At 39.0% G+C, this 18,481-nt stretch overlaps 1 protein-coding gene across 1 annotated transcript in view; it reads left to right on the top strand.

Moving 5' to 3' along the window:
- Positions 1–18,481, top strand: part of SMARCA2 (SWI/SNF related BAF chromatin remodeling complex subunit ATPase 2) — a 224,096-nt gene that overhangs the window by 13,043 nt on the left and 192,572 nt on the right. Inside the window, exon 3 of the mRNA XM_074394738.1 lies at positions 2,468–2,554. The gene's annotated coding sequence lies outside the window, so the exon portion shown is untranslated. The remainder of the gene's footprint in view (positions 1–2,467; positions 2,555–18,481) is intronic.

The raw sequence follows: 18,481 nt of genomic DNA on the forward strand, positions 1-18,481 counted from the left end.
GCCTGTAGTCCCAGCTACTCAGGAGGCTGAGGCAGGAGAATCACTTGAACCCAGGAGGCGGAGGTTGCAGTGAGCCAAGATTGCACCACTGCACTCCAGCTTGGCAACAGTGTGAGACCAAAAAAAAAAAAGTGTTCTTGACAAAAATAATTTCTCTATGTTTTTATATCTCTTTCAGGGAGATAGAGTATTCCAGCAGTCCTAACCTTTTTGGCACCAGGGACCAACCAGTTTTGTGGAAGACAGTTTTTCCATGGACCAGGATGGCAGGGTGGGGATGGTTTCAGGATGAAACTATTCTACCTCAGACCATCCAGCAGTAGCTAGATTCTCATAAGGAATGCACAGCCTAGATCCCTCACATGTGCAGTTGACAGTAGGGTTTGCACTGCTACAGGAATCTAATGCTGCTGCTGATCTTACAGGAGGTGGCACTCAGGTGATAATGCTCGTTCACCTACAGCTCACCTCCTGCTTTGTGGCCTCGTTCCTAACAGGCCACCAACCAGTACCGGTTCATGGCCTGGGCATTGGGGACCCCTGAAATAGTTGAATCTGCAGAGAGTTTCTGGAAATTAATCAAGCCATATCTATTCATAATACCATCCCTAAATTCCCCCATCATCACCGTAAATATCTTAAACTAATCTGTCTTTACTTAACGATTGTCCTCATATATTCAATGTAATATGTCAATGGTTTGCCTTCATTTTTTCTCTGACATTCCCTTTTCTCTAAGAGGAGACATCCACCTGTACTATAAAACAGAATGTATTTTATCCTTTCACCCTTCCTTCCTCCTTCCCTTTATCCCTCCTTTTCTTCTTTCCAATATATGTGTGCTGTGCAAAGCATGGTATATTCCATAGGCCCTATCTTAACTACACTAAAAAAATTAATTATTGAACAGGTACTGCTAGAAGCACTGAAAGAAGAGTGTTGAAAGTTACTTAAGGTGACGGGAGGATGTATTATTTCCTTCCGTCTTTTGTCACCATTGTTGAGAGGGCAGCTACTACCCATCATACTTGCTAAAGGGAAAAGTGATTACCAAACTCCTCCTGGTTTTAAGGGTAAAGTTAAGTAACTGAAATAAAATAATATAAATTAATTATTGAACAGGTACTGCTAGAAGCACTGAAAAAAAGAACGAAAGGATGTGAAAGTCAGTAGTGTTACATATTAGAGAAAATACATATCAAAGACAATACGTAACACTACTGACTTTCACATCTTTTCATTCTAAATCGAATACTGTATGTGAATACTGCTGCTATTAGTGGCATTCCCTTCTACATGTTGTACCCAAGAGTCGAAAAGTCCTTCTTCCATGTATAGTATCTCATACAATCCTCTAAATCCTGGCTTCTCAAATGTAGTCCTCAAACCAGCAGCACTAGCATCTCCTGGGAGTTACTGGCAATGCAGAATCTCAGGCTCCACCGCAAGCTTCCTGAACCAGACTGCATTGTAACGAGGTCTTCGGGTTCTTTGTGCACACGCTGAAGTTTGAGAATCTGCTTCAAATCATCCTGCGAGGCAATCAAAAATTCCCTTTCACATTTTACGGATTAAACACACACCCAAAATCTCAATTTCAGAGACATTCAGTTAGCAAATAGGTAACAGGAATTGGAGTCAAAGACCAATATTCTTTCCAATACACTGTGCTCCCTCTTTGGATGCTCTTAGGAAAAAAGTACCACATACCTCTTTTGAGGTCTGACATCACCGAGGCCAGTATTTCATAAGGAGTATTTACGCAATGATTATAGCCTGATGTTGTCCTCTGGTGGTAAGCAGGCAAATGCTAATCTCTTGCTGGATCATGCATTTCTTATATAGGCTATTCTTGCCACCCATTGCCTAAAAGGCCTCAGGTGAATTACATGAAACAAGTTATATATTTAGAATGTTCTCCAATTTTATGTAATTACTTACCGAAAAACATTTTCACTGGTTAACAATTTTTGAGCTTTCCACTGCAGGTTTTCTTTCCTTAGGAGACATTTAAGTGATACATCTGACCACCTTAAAATGAAAGGGAAAGGCCGGGTGCGATGGCTCACGCCTGTAATCCCAGCACTTTGGGAGGCTGAAGCTGGTGGATCACGAGGTCAAGAGATCGAGACCATCCTGGTCAACATGGTGAAACCCCGTCTCTACTAAAAATGCAAAAATTAGCTGGGCATGGTGGCGTGTGCCTTTAGTCCCAGCTACTCGGGAGGCTGAGGCAGGAGAATTGCTTGAACCCAGGAGGCGGAGGTTGCGGTGAGCCGAGATCGCGCCATTGCACTCCAGCCTGGGTAACAAGAGCGAAACTCCGTCTCAAAAAAAAAAAAAAAAAAAAAAGAAAGGGAAGAAAAGGAAAGGCAATGAATGTGTAGCAAACATTTCCTTGTGTACCAAGTTTGGCGCTTTGTATGTGTTATCTCTTGATCTTTACAGAGAGTTATCCATTTTACAGATGTGGAAGCCGGGATTCCAAGATGACACAGGTGGCAATGTTGGCCATCAAGCTAAAGCGTCATACCATGCTGGCCTCTTCCTAAAAGTAAGTCTTGCCTGAATTAGCATGAAAAGTGACTCAAGGTCACTTTTGAGTATGGAAGGTGACTTACGGTGAAGGGAGGATATGTCATTTCCTTCTGTCTTTTGTCACCATTGTTGAGATGGCAGCTACTGCCCATCATATTTGCTAAAGGGGAAAAGTGACTACCAAACTCTTCCTGGTTTTGAGGGTGAAGTTAAGTAACTGGATAAAATAAAAACAGAGAGGAACCAACTAGAAGAATACAAACTGAGTATGCAGAGCCAAAAAGGAGTAATCAGCAGAGGAATGTTGCTGGGTAATATACTTTGAAAATTCCATATCAACACCATATACTTTGGCTAAAATCCAAACATATAATCTAAGCAAGGCCCTCTAAACTGGTGAGTTTTAAATTCCTTACGTTTAACAGAGAAGCAGCTGGAGGCCGCCCTATTCTTTAAGAAACAGGAGGAATGAATAGATTCCTCAGGCTGATAGAGCTGAGAAAGATATCTCCTAGGCTCTTGCATCACTTGTGTTAATATGCAGGTCCTCAGAACTGCAGCTTTCTCAACTCAGTCCTTTCTTATGAGCATTATCCTGGAATGTTCTCCTCTGTTACTCTCTGGGAATCTGCAGACAGTTCATGTGGAAGTCTCTCTCCTAGTCTGAAGGAATTAAATAGAATATTATAATTACTCAGAGTTTAATATATGCTACAACTGTTTTTGCTGGCTTGGCGTTTAAAGATGCAAATGTTCCAATCTCCTAGAAACATGACATTATAAAAGGGACTACCGTAATTAGGAATGAAACTGTTCAGTCCTCATTAACCAGAAAAGCAGTTTTTAAACCCAAGGAGGCTCTACTTGTATTCCAAGAAAAGTCAGGAAGATGGTGCCACAAGAGCCTAATAAAGATTTTGGGTCAACTTGTGCTCACTGCAATTGATTAGGATCCATGTGAAATGATTTTTAAAAGGAAATGAACAACAAATACTTCTAACAGAAGAAAACTAATCAGGGAAAAGCCTGAAGAATCATCTTAAGCACACTCTTGTTTAAAGTTTCACTATCATTTTATTCTTGATTGCCCAAATTCATTCAGCCTTAATGCATTGTTAAAGAGCCTGTCCTATTAGCCAAGGATGTTATGGTAACTAGTTGTAAGACTACTGCTCTCCTGGTTACAACACGTGACTAGAAAAATGCTTTCTTAATTAAGACTGAGAGTGATGAGTCCCTGGTGACTCAAAGTAGTTAAGGAGTGTGTATAAAACTGAGCACAGGCTAGTCTCGAAGATGATGGCAGGCTTTACTTTGGTTCTTTAAACTCCTCATCCATTTCTGTCCTGCCAGAACTGTCTACACTGATGCCTCACTGTGGCATTAGTCATGGTAAGAGCCAAACGTGTTGTAAGCCTGTGCCTTTTTATACCTGTCAAAGGGGATTTGGTCACTGAAATCACAAGTGAACCATGTTATAAGGTGTTTAACTGTGAGGCAGTCTCCCACATAAAAGGAAGACAGGAACATTTGGAAGGAATGTGATTTGTTTATGTTTTCTCATAGGTATTTGTGACGTGTCTGCTTCTGAGAAAAGCAGCGTCCATAGATTTCAGATAGATAGCGCATTACCTAGCCCTCATTCTTTCTTTTAGCTGAAGTTCTTATCACCTGTGTTTCAAAACCTAATTAAGTGATGGTTCATTCATAGCAGAAGGACACTGGACAGGAACTAGGCTCCAGTCTCTGCTTTGTCACTAACCAGTTCTGTGGATCTCAGCAAATTAGCTCTCCGGTAGGATGCTGTTGCTTTGTCTTGTAATATTAGCAACTCTACTTATTAAACACTTTCTCTGCAGTAGGGGTTTTAATAAGCACTTTAATGAAATTGTTTCATTTAAACCTCATCTTAACCCAATGGGCAGGTTCTATTTTAACCTCCATTCTGCAGACGAAGGAGTTGAGGCATAGAAAGCGGAATAGTTTGTCCAAAGTGACACAACTTGGATGTGAAGGAGTCAGGCTCTGGTTTTGTTTCTGCTGGTGTGCTGAACCTACAGGCTACGTGTTTCTCTTATTGCCAGACTACCCCACCCAAGAATTTATGGAGCAGGGAGATTTTCCCACTCCACAAATTCTTAAATGTACTTGGAAATGAGTTGGCCTAACTCATGTAACATGTCTATGTTGCTATATGTAATTTGATTTTTTAAATTTTTTAAATTTTTTTGTCTTCTTTTCCCAACCAGAGTAAAATGTCCTGATGAGTTAGTGGAAAGACTACTTCCTATAGGATAATGAATGAGTTATCTGCCCTTTATAAATTCTTTCCTTTATAAATAGAGATAATAATGCCTGGCTTATAATTTTTTGATGTTTTAAGTACAAAATGGCTATAAGATGGATAGTGGCACTATAAAAAGAGAATTTGTTTATAGTATTTAAAAATATTGGCTCTCTCGGGAAAGGCTCCTTCTTCAACAATGTATCTGCCGGGTCGTGTCATGTTGTGAGATGCTAAAGTAGAGGTGTTGATCATTACTTTGTGGTTTTTCCATTTAGAAAAGAATTCTTAAACACATTCTTATTTATCTTTGCACTATTAATTAATGTAACAGGAAGAACAGTTTAATGGTGAATGCGAAACTTTTATTGAGTACCTAAATTTGTTCTAGATGTTAGCTCATTGAATTCTCACCATTGCTCTATGAGAAAAATGTGAGAAAACTGAGACTCAGAGATGTTAGGTAACTTCCACAGGACATACAGCTTTCTGTTGAGAGCTGGCAGGGAGACAGAGGTTTAGCTCTCTCTAGAGACCAGAGCTTCCACCATGTCATACTGAAGATAGAAACATTCTTTAAGATTTTTGTGCATAAATATACATACAGACATATGTATACTGTTCATGTACCATTTTATTAAAATATCCAACTGAATAGCCAACATTTTCGTAATAAATATTATGGTGATAGAACATTATGGATTAAAATCGTAAAAGTACCTATTGGAAAAGACCTTAAAATCAGGAAGCTCAGCAAGTGATTCATTGCTTTACCAGCTGCTGCCTGGACATTGCCTGCAATGAGGAACTCACTGTCTCAGGGTCCAAACAGTTTCATTTTTAACACTTAGAAAGTATTACCATTAGACTATCCATCAGGCATCTCAAATTTAATGTGTTCAAAACTTAATTCATAAGGTTGTTCCATAATTTTGTTTAAAGTTGATTGAGGAGCTGGGCTTACCAGAGAAGAGCAGGCACTAATGAGGATAACATTATTCCATCAATAATTAATGACAGATTATATTTTAAGATTTTTTTTTTAAATTATTATTACTAAGGCCAGAGAAAGAGGTCAGTAAAAACTGTTGCCTTATCTCCTTGGAATTTACCAAAATTACCTTGTTAGAGCTTAATGCTCCATTTATGTTAGAAGACAATTGCATCAGTCAGAGTTCCAAGCAAAAAGCAGTCGGTACCTTCAAAAGGGTTTTGAGGCATGTTAATGAAGGGACGTTTTACAAAGGTATGGGCATAGTTCAAGGAAATCAACAAAGTAGATCTTCACCACTGCAAGCATTTCAGGGATAGCAATTGTGGAGAACCATTGGCAGCTACAGGCATGAGAGAGTGAGGAAGGAGCAAGTTTCAGCAGAACCCAGGGCAAGTGACGATACAAGACCCCAGCAAAGACCTGGAACCAACCCAAATGTCCATCATCGATAGACTGGATAAAGAAAATGTGACACATATACACCATGGAATATTATACAGCCATAAAAAACAATGAGTTCGTGTCCTTCATAGGGACATGGATGAATCCGGAAACCATCATTCTCAGCAAACTGACACAGGAACAGAAAACCAAACACCATATGGTATCAATCTTAGGCGGGTGTTGAACAATCAGAACACGTGGACACAGGGAGGGGAGCATCACATACTGCAGTCAGTAGCGGGAAGCTAGGGGAGGGACAACAGGAGTGGGGAGGGTGGGGAGGAATAATGAGGGGAGAAATACCAGATACAGGCGACGGAGGGGATGAAGGCAGCAAACCACCTTGCCATGTATGTACCTATGCAACAATCCTGCATGATCTGCACATGTACCCCAGAACCTAAAGTACAATTTAAAAAAAAAAGGAAGATGACACCCCCTCCCCTGCCTCCAGAAAAACTGTGGCCTTGGGTAGAGGCATGCTGCCTGGAAGCTCAACCAGGAGAACAGATACCCTAACCCCCCTGTCTTCACCGCCCTCAGAGCTCCTGTCGGTGGCTGAGTTCTCGCTCCTACTAATTGGAAGACGGAGGACAAGATTGCTTACTAACATAGCCCAGGACACGATATTCCATGTCGCCCCATACATTACCCGTGTCTTTTTTCTTCCTACTCCTCTCTGAACACTTATCACTATCATACTCTCCCATTTCTGCCTCCTAAATCAGCAATAGGAAGGCCAGCTAGTTTCAAGGTAGCATTAGACCGTGAAGGGAAATAATAATCCTATAGCTCTATAAGATTTTGCCATGCAACAGTGTTAGCATGTATCTCTTGGATTGTACAAATTAATTCTAAAAGAAATTTTATGACCTTTCTTCCATATTTTTGTATCATAATTAGCAGACCAAACTAGCTGATAGGCATGTATTAATTTTATACACATAGCAACGCATATGTAGAGATTATTTAGTGTTCACACATCAAATAAACTTTTTTTCTTTTGCTCTGATTCCTTTCTGAGACTTATCTAACTGTTCTTTGTTAAAGGCTTTATTAAGCTTTAAACACTGGTAATGTAAGCTTTAGACACTGGTAATAATTACATCTAATTGCTTTATCCCTATCCCCAATATCTTCAAAGCCTTGCCTTTTGGGAATTATGTCTTAACTAAATTTTCTGAGACTAAAATTTTCTGAGCAAGTAGTCTCAGAACCAGATTTTCCAATGGGATCTGCTTATGTCATCGAAGATAGGAGGTCTGAGAAATAGAATTTATATGAGACAAGCCAGGTACATTGTGAGAAAAAAGGACATCCTTCATTTTGTTGTAGAACCCTTGAGATGGAGTTGACACAACTTGAAAGACAAGTTCAAATAAACTTTTGCACCCATTTTTCTTGAATGTTGATGTGACAGTCTATTTATAGGTGTTTTGAGCTTGAGATATTTTTAAAAATTCGTTTAAGTCACATATTGGTTTTCCCCACTGTGCACATGACAATAGATCTGACAGTGGAACATCAGTCAAAACTGACACACCTTGGTGATGAGAATGACAGATTTTTATGCACATGAGCAGAATGAGGGCAATGTTTGGTCTTAAAAGATAGCTAAGACATCAGCAAGTTAGGCAGTAAGGTCTTCAGAGTTCCATAATTCTCTAACATGTGTTTATTTTTACCCCTTGATGTTAGTAGTGCAGCAGGTAGACTGAGAAATAAGCCTTTTGAAGTCAGATACTTATTTGTTCAAGGAGTTTATTGAGCCTCTCTCTTCTTCTGAGGCAAACATGGAAACAGAGGTGAGGCGTGAAATAGGGAATAAACACCATCCTTCTCCTTAAAGAACTGGTAGTTTAGATGGGTGACAGTGTCACATCAAAATGAGGAGAACTTCTGTCAGCAGAATGTTGTCTGTTTCAATGGCATCTTTTCCTTTGTTTAGTGCCATAGCCACTAAGTAGTCAAGGACCCATGAGACAGTAGGTGAGAAGATACGGGTTTGGACATGTGCCATGGGCTTAGTAAATCACGCCTATCGTGATGACCAATTGGTCCTGTCTCAGAAGTAGTATTACATGCATCCCTTTCTCCCATCCTAATGACACTGTGTGGTCCAGATCCTCATTAGTTCTCATGTTGAGCAGTTGCAACCAACCCCTACCCAGTTTCCTGGTTTAATATTCAAGATGATCTTTTCTTTACTCTTCGTAAATCTATTCTCTGCCACCCCTGGAATGATCTTTGTAAAATGTGAATCTGGTAGTCCCATTTCCCGTCTTAAATGGCTTTACAGTTTCCCACGTCCACCAAGATATGGCCCAAACTTGCCAATGAGCTCCATGATGATCTGAGTCCTGTAGACCTCTCCAACACCTTCCCGTGGCCTTTCCATGGATCCTGCCATAGTGACCCAAGGGTTCGCCAAACTCAACATCTGCTTCATGCTTTAATGCCTCCCTGTCTCTGTGCATGGTGTTGGTCTGCCGGGCCAGTCTTCTTCTCTTTTTTAACTCTGCTCCTGTTCTAGAGGTCTAGCGCAATTTTTCCCCATCTCTATCGCCGTCAAACACCATCATCTATTCCCCGGATGACTGCAAAAGCTTCCTAACTTCTACTTCACTCCACATCTACTCTTGCCCCTTCCAGTCCATTCTTGACTGCCAGGATAAAGAAAACCATGATCCACCCCTACTCCTATCACCCATAGGAAAAAGAACAATATCCTTATCAGGGCCTATGTAGGGGGTCCTACCAGGCCCTGCGTGTCTCTCCAGCCTCATCTCCTCTTTATGCATCTCTTCTTGCATGTCCTTGAATGCCCTTAAATGTCATGTTTTCTCTGCCATAGGCTTTGTACATTCTGGCCTCTCTTCTTAGATTGCTTGCCCGCCTGTCCTACCCATTCCACAGATCTCAGTTCAAAAATTCCTCCGAGAAGGAAGCCTCCTTTGACCCTTAGTCTTGATTAAGTTTCTTTATTCTGCACATTCATAGAAAAGTGTTTCTTTACTTCATAGGATTCACCTCAGTCTGCAGTTGGCTGATGACTTGGTTAGTGTCTACCTCCCTCTCACAGGCATGTGTCATGAGAGATGGGCAGCATCTGTTTCTGTCCATTACTGAATTCCTAGCCTAGCACAGTGCTAGTCACAAAAGAGGCACTCAAAAAAATTTTAATCAATGGATCAATTCATCAGTCCACTAAGGCTCTTGCTCAGTTGCTTCATTTGAAAAGCCTTGACACCATTATCACTGCTATAATCTTATATACCTCTTTGGAAAAATGTCTGTTCAGTATCTTTGCCTATTTTTTAAGTGGGTTGTTTATCTTTTTGTTGTTGAGTAGTAAGAGTTCTTTTATATTCTGGATACTAGACTCTTAGCAGATCTATGATTTGCAAATATTGTCTCCTATTCTGTGGACTGTCTTTTCACTTTCTTGATAGTGTCCTTTGAAGTATAAAAATGTTTAATTTTGATGAAGTTCTGTTTATTCCTTTATTGTTTGTTGTTTATGCTTTTTGTGTCATATCTAAGAAACCATTGCCAAATTCAAGATCATGACAATTTACCTCTATGTTCTTGACCCACAAAGTTCTTTTGACTTTTAAAATTCTGTAAGATAAGTCATTATTGGTCACCTATTACACTCAAAGAACTATTGGGATTTCAGAGGAAACTGGATATTGGAGACTCAAGCATCAGAATGGACAAGGCATCATTTTAGTGTTAGAATTAGGTCCCAAGATTGAGACTTCAGAAGTGCCGGAATGTGATTGATTTGTATGTAGACAAAAAGATTTGAGATAGAAGTCTTTAAATATAGATACCAAGGTAACTTAACAGACCTGAGACCTCTAATTAAAACAGTTTAAGCAAAATTGCAAAATACATAAAGGCAAATAATAAGCTCTGAAGAAAACTGGAAAAAAAATCTGACAAATTCCAAGTCTTGCTTGAACTAAAGAACACAATGCTATTTGTGTAGAGGGAAAATGTTAACAAATGCTACATGCAGTTATGGACTGCATATATACAAAGGCGTCCCAGATAGTGTAGGAAAAGGAAAAAACTTAGTTTCTAATTTAGCTCTAAGCAAGATAAGAGAAAGACTTGCCTGATACATAGTAAATGCTAAGTAAAGAGTTTATTGGATGTAAAATAAAATTCCTGAAAGAATAATGGAATATCCTTATGCAGAGTAAATGCTCAATAATGTATTTGTTGAATAAAAAATAAAACTCATAGAAAATAAGTGAATTTGATGTGACCAATATAAATGCTCCTCCATTGAGAAGTGACATTTCCAAGTAAATTGTTTTTTTTTTTTTTTTTGAGATGGAGTTTCGCTCTTGTTACTCAGGCTGGAGTGCAATTGCGCGATCTCGGCTCACCGCAACCTCTGCCTCCTGGGTTCAAGCAATTCTCCTGCCTCAGCCTCCTGAGTAGCTGGGATTACAGGCATGCGCCGCCATGCCCAGCTAATTTTTTTGTATTTTTAGTAGAGACGGGGTTTCACCATGTTGAGCAGGATGGTCTCGATCTCTTGCCCTCGGGATCCACCTGCCTCGGCCTCCCAAAGTGCTGGGATTACAGGCTTGAGCCACCGTGCCCGGCCTCAAAGTAAATTGTTAATCAAGAAGAAGTAAATAACCACATTTCAGAGAGTAGCATCTCTGAAAACAAACGAAAAGAAAACAAGGAAGAAAGCAAGAAAGTAAGCTAACCTACTTACGAGTCCGTAGGTACGATATTAGGCAAAAAAAACCCAAAAAGACAAAAAACCGTTTTGTGAAAGATAAATTACTCAGACCACAAGGACATAGCCATTTACTATAGATGGAGGAAAAAAAAAAATTGTAGGAATAGTCTAGTGTTATTCTTATGCAGATATGTTAAGTTAGAATAAACATACTATTTCCTCCTCTCTGCCTTCTCTCCTGTCCTCTCTTATGGGCTCCTCTCTACAGCTTTCCTATTTCCCATTTGTATTCTGAAGAATCTTTTAGCAGTAACAGGACAAGGATACAGATATGGGAGTGATATTGTTTATTGCCTGTGAACAGTAGTTTATACTACTGTTAACAATAGTGTGTATATACCAGGTTTGTGTTTTGTTGAATTCATTAATGCAGAGAAATCAAATAATAACCCCTTAAAACATTCTATATTATGATCGCGGTGGTGGTTTCAATACTCCACAGATTTGTCAGAACTCATCAAATTTTACACTTAAGTATATATTATGCCTTAATAACGCTGACAAAAAGGAAATAAGTCAACCATAAGCAGGATCCTTGTGCAAGAAGTGGCCTATTGCTCCCCAGCTGGAGAGAGGTATGACCAAGCCTAGAGGGTCTTGCAGGATGGCATTTACCATGGAAAAAGTAGAGAGATGTTGTTAGCAAGCACATCACAGAATTCAAATAGAGTTTGCAGTCTCTGATTTTGTCTTGGACACCAAGTCATGTGCCTTAGCGCAAAGATGAAAATGGCAGTAACAACCAGAATTCAAGGGATTCTGAAAATTATGAGCATAAGATCAACATGGTGAATGACAGAAATTTAACATTTCATTTTTTGTTTAAAAAATACTGGTTTTCAATGAAGATCAGTAATGTAAAAATGTTAGTTGATATCATTTCATACCCATTAGAATGGCTACTATCGATTTAAAAAAATAAAAATCAGAAACCAGAAATAACAAGTGCTGGAAAGGATGTGGATAAATTAGAAACCCTTGTGTGCGGGAGGTAGGAATATACAGTGGTACAGCCATTTTGAAAAAATTATGCCAGTTCCTCAAAACATTAAAAATAGAATTATGATATGATCCAGAGATTTCACTTCTAGATCTATACCCAAAAGAACTGATAGCAGGAACCAGAACGGGCATCTGTATACCTGTGTTCATAGCAGCAGCGTTATGTGCAATTGCCAGAAAGGGAAGGCAACCCAAGTATTTATTAACAGATGAAGAGGTAAGCACAAGGTTGTATATACATAAAAGGGAATGTAATTCAGCCTTAAAAAGGAAGAAAAAACTGTCATATGCTACAATATGCAAGAAACTGATGGGCATTATGCTCAGTGAAATAATCCGCTCACAGAAAGACAAATACTCTATGATTCCACTTATGGGACGTGCCAGGGTTGTTGTGGGGGAGGGGGAGGCATGGGAGGCAGAAGAGCGGGAGAGACTTCTGTTTTCTCTAGAGAGGGAGAATTCAAGCAGGTGGCTTGCAGGGATTGTAGCCTCAACTTTTCAATGCCTCTTCCATTCCTCCAGTGATAAAAGGAGGCACTCTTGGTAATTTAAAGATTTTCTAGCTATTGAAGAGAGGTAACAAATAGCAACAGGAGGAAAGGAACAATGGCGGAAGTGGCTGAGAACACGGGAAGGTTCACAAAAGCAAAGTTGCAATTTTACGAGTGGGAGAAGAAAATGGTGAATTCAAAAGTCCTAAAAGAACCGAGTGACAAAACATCCCAGCAAGAAAGAGCAAGATATTGTTTTTAGCTGACGAACAGAGCTATTGGCTAGCCAACATTTGGTTGAAAAACAACATGTTTCCCATAGATAGCCAATGTTTATTGCCTAAGTATTAGTTCTGAAGAAACATCCAGCAAATTATAATATTCGTAAGCAGATATTTTATAAGTGGAAGTCATGGATATGCCCACAGAAATAAAAAAGTAGAAAGTCACACTGTTCAGATTAATATAATTTGAGATTCTTTTTAATGAAAATTCTTATTTATTTTGGGTCAGAAGAACACCAGGGAATAAAATTATTCTGAAAAGAGGGTAGGTGGAGGACAATTCATAGTCTCCCCCAAAATGGGCAAAAATAATTGTATCCAAAACAAACTTTTATATCTAGTTATTTGAGGTAGTATTTAAGCCTTTCTTAAAATGATTATTCAGGGGAAATTATTCAGTTGGGATTATCCTTACTTTCTATAACTTTTTTTTTTTTTTTTTTTTGCCCTGGTATGTGGCTTTAAGCCAGTCCTCTGATTCTTAGAATGCTCCAAAAAAAAAAAAAAAAAAAAAAAAGTGAATTAAGGAAAAGGAAAGAAAATTCAAATAAGTCAATGGGGCTGCTTGGCAGTAGTGAGCATAAAGCATGTGATTAGGAAGAGGCTGAAATGAACTAAAAGCAAGGCAACTGCTTTTTTCAATAATACTATTTCTATCCTCCATTTCCATAGAAGAAAGCAAGCTAAAATGGTATAACAAAAATAGTGAATATTTATCAGACTGAGTGTATGACGTGCCAAGGCTAGTCCTAAGTGCTTTGTATGTACAAACTCAGGGAATATTAACAGCAACCCTGGAAGGACGGTACCCTTAAGAGCCGATTGTTACATTTTCAGGAATTTTGTGAGCCTGTTGGTAGCTTGAAATCGGCCATTCTGGGAGAAAATTAAAATATGCTAAAAATCGGAGATTTTAGGGTGAGAGCCGTTTGTTAAACATTTTTCAGAACAAGACTGCTATTGCCTTCGTTCACAGATGGGTAAACTGTGGCACAGAACATTGAATGACTTGCCCGTAATCATGCAACTAGTAGTTGGTGGAGTTGAAATTTTATCCTAGGCAACACCACCTGGGAGCCCAAGCTTTCAGTCATCATGTTATACTGCTTATGATATGACTGAAATGCATTGGCTGGGTTTACAAAGCCTGGGTCCCAATTTGGACTCGTCTGCTACTCACTGTTAAAGCTGTCTGAGTCTCAAGACATTTCATAATAGAATGCTTCATATTTATCTCTGCTACATCATAAATAAAATATATTATGTGAAAATGCAAAATAAGCCTGGATTCTTTTCATTCCTTTTTCCTTCCCTTTCCTTCCTTCTTCTTTCTCCTTCCCTTCCCTTCTCCTCTTTCTCTCCCTCCTTCCCTCTCTTCTGCTCTTCCTCTTTTCTTTCCTTTTCTCTCCTTTCTTCCTTCCTCCCTTCCTTCCTTCCACACTGATTATGTCTATGCTATTGATTAGGACGTATGTGACTCTTGCGGGACTTTTGGCAGCATTTAAGGAGGACTAGAGTGAATTTTCTCCCTGTTGCCTTCTCATTGTCATAGAAAGCAGAACCGCTGTGCTGACAGTGGGCACTATCATCATCATTAATAAATATTTATTGAGCACGCTCTTTGTACTGAACTCTGAGGACATATTAAGGTAGAAGAAAAGGTCTTGGAGCATGTCAAATGAGTAGCTCAGGTATTACAACGAGAGGAAATTGTTCAAAAGAGAGAGGAGAGTAACCACAATGGGTGGGTCAGCTGGGGTAGCCTCAGGACACGTGACAGGGAGGGTAGAACAGTACCTGTACTGAAAGAAGCATAGAAGGGGAGGTGGGCATTCTATGCAGGAGGAATGGTTTGAAGGAAAGCACTGAGGCAATCACCATTTTGATGTATGGAATAAATCAGTAGTGGAGTTTGGCCTCCATAGGAGAAAAGGCTAAAAAGATGGATTCTGGTTTGAGGAGGGCCTTCAGTGCTTTACTGAGGAGCCTCGTCTTCATTTTCTGAACAGTAAAGAATCACCCAAGGTTCTTGGCTAGGTGTGGTGGCTCACGCCTATAATCCCAGCACTTTGGGAGGCTAAGGTGGGTGGATCATTTGATGTCACAAGTTTAAGATCAGCCTGGCCAACATGGTGAAACCCCATCTCTACTAAAAATGCAAAAATTAGCTGGGTGTGGTGAGACGCCCCTGTAATCCTAGCTACTTGGGAAGGCTGAGGGGGGACGATTGCTTGAACCTGGGAGGCAAGATTGTGCCACTGCACTGCACTCCAGCCTGGGCCACAGAATGAGATGCCTTTTTAAAAAACGAAACAAAACCAAACAAAATACCCAAGGTTCTTGAGTACATGAAAGATGCATAAAACAGTGCTGTGAATAAGATTAAACTGGGGGCAGAATTACTAGATTGAAATGGGGGCAGAATTACTAGAAACAGAGAACAGTTATACAATAATCTATTATGAAGGCTTTATTTAACACTGAAAATCCTTAGGGAATACTTAGAATTATAAGCAAGGGAATTGTAAACTGTGATTATGGGACAAAAAGTATGTGATGAAAAAGATTGGCAAGAACTACAACTCAATTAGCACAGTGATTGGGTTGAGCCAGTGGAATTTAAGATGATTTTTTCTTTGATCGAATATTTGGTAATATAATTTATCTGTACAAAAATACATGCAAATAATAAGTGTTACTGACAACAAAAGTGATGCTTGAGGCAGATACAAATTTTAGGTAAAATGAGCAATTATGCTTTAGACATGGTAAAATGAAGGAAAACTCTTCAAATATGCATGGCTTTGGGACAATTGGAGATATGGACCTAAAATTTTGAAGATCGGTGAAGATTTGACAGCTTGTTTTCTTTCTTTGTTTCTTTGTTTCTTTTTTTTTTTTTTAAAGATGAGGTTTCACCATGTTAGCCAGGCTGGTCTCGAACTCCCGACCTCAAGTGATCCACCCACCATGGCCTCCCAAAGTGCTGGGATTACAGGCATGAGCCATCACACCAGGCATGACACTTTGTTTTCTGAGCATAGGAGTGACCAATGGTTCTGAAAGGGCATTCAAAGGAGGGTGGACTGAGCACGAAGACCTAAAATGTGGGGATTTGGCAAAGAAGATGCAGAAAGTCAGGTGGAAGTGAAGTCCATGGAAGGGACTGATCATAATTTACCTGAGAAAAAGGAGAAGTGTTAAGACAAAAAGAACAATGCAACTTAGTAGATTATAAAATAATTGACTTCTAAGAGTAAAAAAAGTTAGAACAGATAATAATCACTCTAATTTCTTAGACAGATGGAGTTAAAAAAAATAATAGTAGCTTCATTTATGGAATGTTTCCCTGTGTTGGAAGCATAATACGTGCATTTATTGTCTTTTATAATTCTCACAACAGTGCATTGTGTTACATGCCATTATAATAGCCCCAGTCTTCAGATGAGGAAACTGAGATAGAGTTTAAGACAGCAGGATCCTTAGAAATGTTTTAGAGCATGTTCTTTCACTTTATAGATGAAGTTAAGAGGGCTCACAGGTGATTTGACACGTCCAAGGTCACTTGACTTGCCCAAGATGGAACTTCATTTGAAGAAAGGGAGTTCACATTGAAGGAAGACTAGAAGACACATTCTCTCTTGTTGATGGTCAACCCATCCCCTAGTGTTAATGAGCCCTGCTATCAATGAGCCTGTTATGGATTATTTCCAACATTGATATGGAAAGGACGTCAGCAGTATTTCCTCATAGGTACTTTCCTCATTTCCTCAATATATAAATTGTCTAAAGATGCAAGGCTTTTTTTTTTTTTTAAATGAGCTTTTTGAAAACTGGATATTTATTTATTTAAGAGACAGGGCCTTGCTCTGTTGCCTAAGCTGGAGTGCAGTGGTGCAATCACGATCTAGGCTGAAGCCTAGAACTCATGGACTTGAGCAATCTTCTTGCCTCAACCTCCCAAAGTGATGGAATTACAAGTGTGAGCCACTGCACCAGACTTAAATGTGCAAATGTGGATGCTTACATCACTCAGTGTTCTTTGTCTTTTCCAAGTAGCTTTCCTTTTTCATTATTGGCAATATTATATCAGATGTCACATGTGGCAATTGTTTTTAAGCCTAGCAGTGCATTCATCACTAATTTTTTTTTTTCCTGGAGAAAGAGCATGGTGGATGTTATTCAGGAAAGAGGAACAGTTGTGACAACTCAGAACACCGATTAAAAATTTAAGTCCGGCTGGGCGTGGTGGCTCACGCCTGCAATCCTAGCACTTTGGGAGGCTGAGGCGGGTGGATCACGAGGTCAAGATATCGAGCCCATCCTGGCCAACATGGTGAAACCCCATCTCTACTAAAAATACAAAAATTAGCTGGGCATTATGGTGTGCGCCTATAGTCCCAGCTACTTGGGAGGCTGAGGCAGGAGAATTGCTTGAACCTGGGAGGCAGAGGTTGCAGTGAGCTGAGATCATGCCACTGCACTCCAGCCTGGCAACAGAGCGAGACGCTGTCTCAAAAAAAAAAAAAAGAAAAGGAAAAAAAGAAAAAATTTAAGTCCTAGCTAATGCAGTAAGACAAGAAAAAGAAGTAAGAGGTATACAGATTAAGAAGGAAGTAATAAAACAGTCTTTGTTCACAGAGGACATAATCATCTATATAGACAATCTGAAAGAATCACAAAAATACTCCTGGAACTAATAAGCAAATATAGCAAATTTCCAGGACGCAGGTTAATATACGAAAGTTAATCACTTTCCTATATACTAGCAATAAATAAGTGAAATTTTAAATTGAAAAGACAATACCATTTATACTAACACCCCCTACAATGAAATACTTAAGCATAAATCTAACAAAATATTTGCAAAATCTATATGAGAAAAATTATCAAATTCTGATGAAAGAAATCAAAGAGGAATTAAATAAATGGAGAGATATTCTATGTTCATAAATAGGATGACTCAGTATTATCAAGATGTCAGTTCTTCTCAGCTTGATATATAGATTTAATACAATGCTAATAAAAAGCTTAGCAAGTTATTTCGTAGGTAATAACAAACTGATTCTAAGGTTGATGTGAAGAAACAAAAGACTCGGAATAGCCAACACAATATTGAAGGAGAAGAACACAGAAGACTGACACTACGTGACTCAAGATTTACCACAAATCTGTCGTCATCAAGACAGTATGATATTAGTGAAAGAATAAACAAATAGATAAAAGGAACACAATAAAAAAAAAACTCAGAAATTGACCCAATAAATATAGACAACTAATCATGAAAAAAAAAAGAATCTAGGCACAGAGTGTCACAAATATTAACTGAGAATGTATCATACACCTAAACGTAAAACACAAAACTATAAAACTCTTAAAAGATAACATAGGAGAAAATCTAGACGATGTTGAGTTTAGTTCTTTAGATACAGAGGTACGATCCATGAAAGAATTAATTGATAATCTGAATTTATTAAAATTGAAAACTTCTGGTCTGCAAAAAGACAATGAGAAGACAAGCCACAGACTGGGAGAAAACATTTGCAAAAGTCCTGATTAAGGACTGTTATCCAAAATGTACAGAGAACTCTTAAAACTCAACAAGAAGGGCACAAACAACCTAATTTAAAATGCTCCAAATAACTTAACAGCACTTCACCAAAGAAGATCTGC

This window comes from Saimiri boliviensis, chromosome 2 (genome assembly GCF_048565385.1).
Source record: "Saimiri boliviensis isolate mSaiBol1 chromosome 2, mSaiBol1.pri, whole genome shotgun sequence".
In the NCBI taxonomy this organism is placed as follows: Eukaryota; Metazoa; Chordata; class Mammalia; order Primates; family Cebidae; genus Saimiri; species Saimiri boliviensis.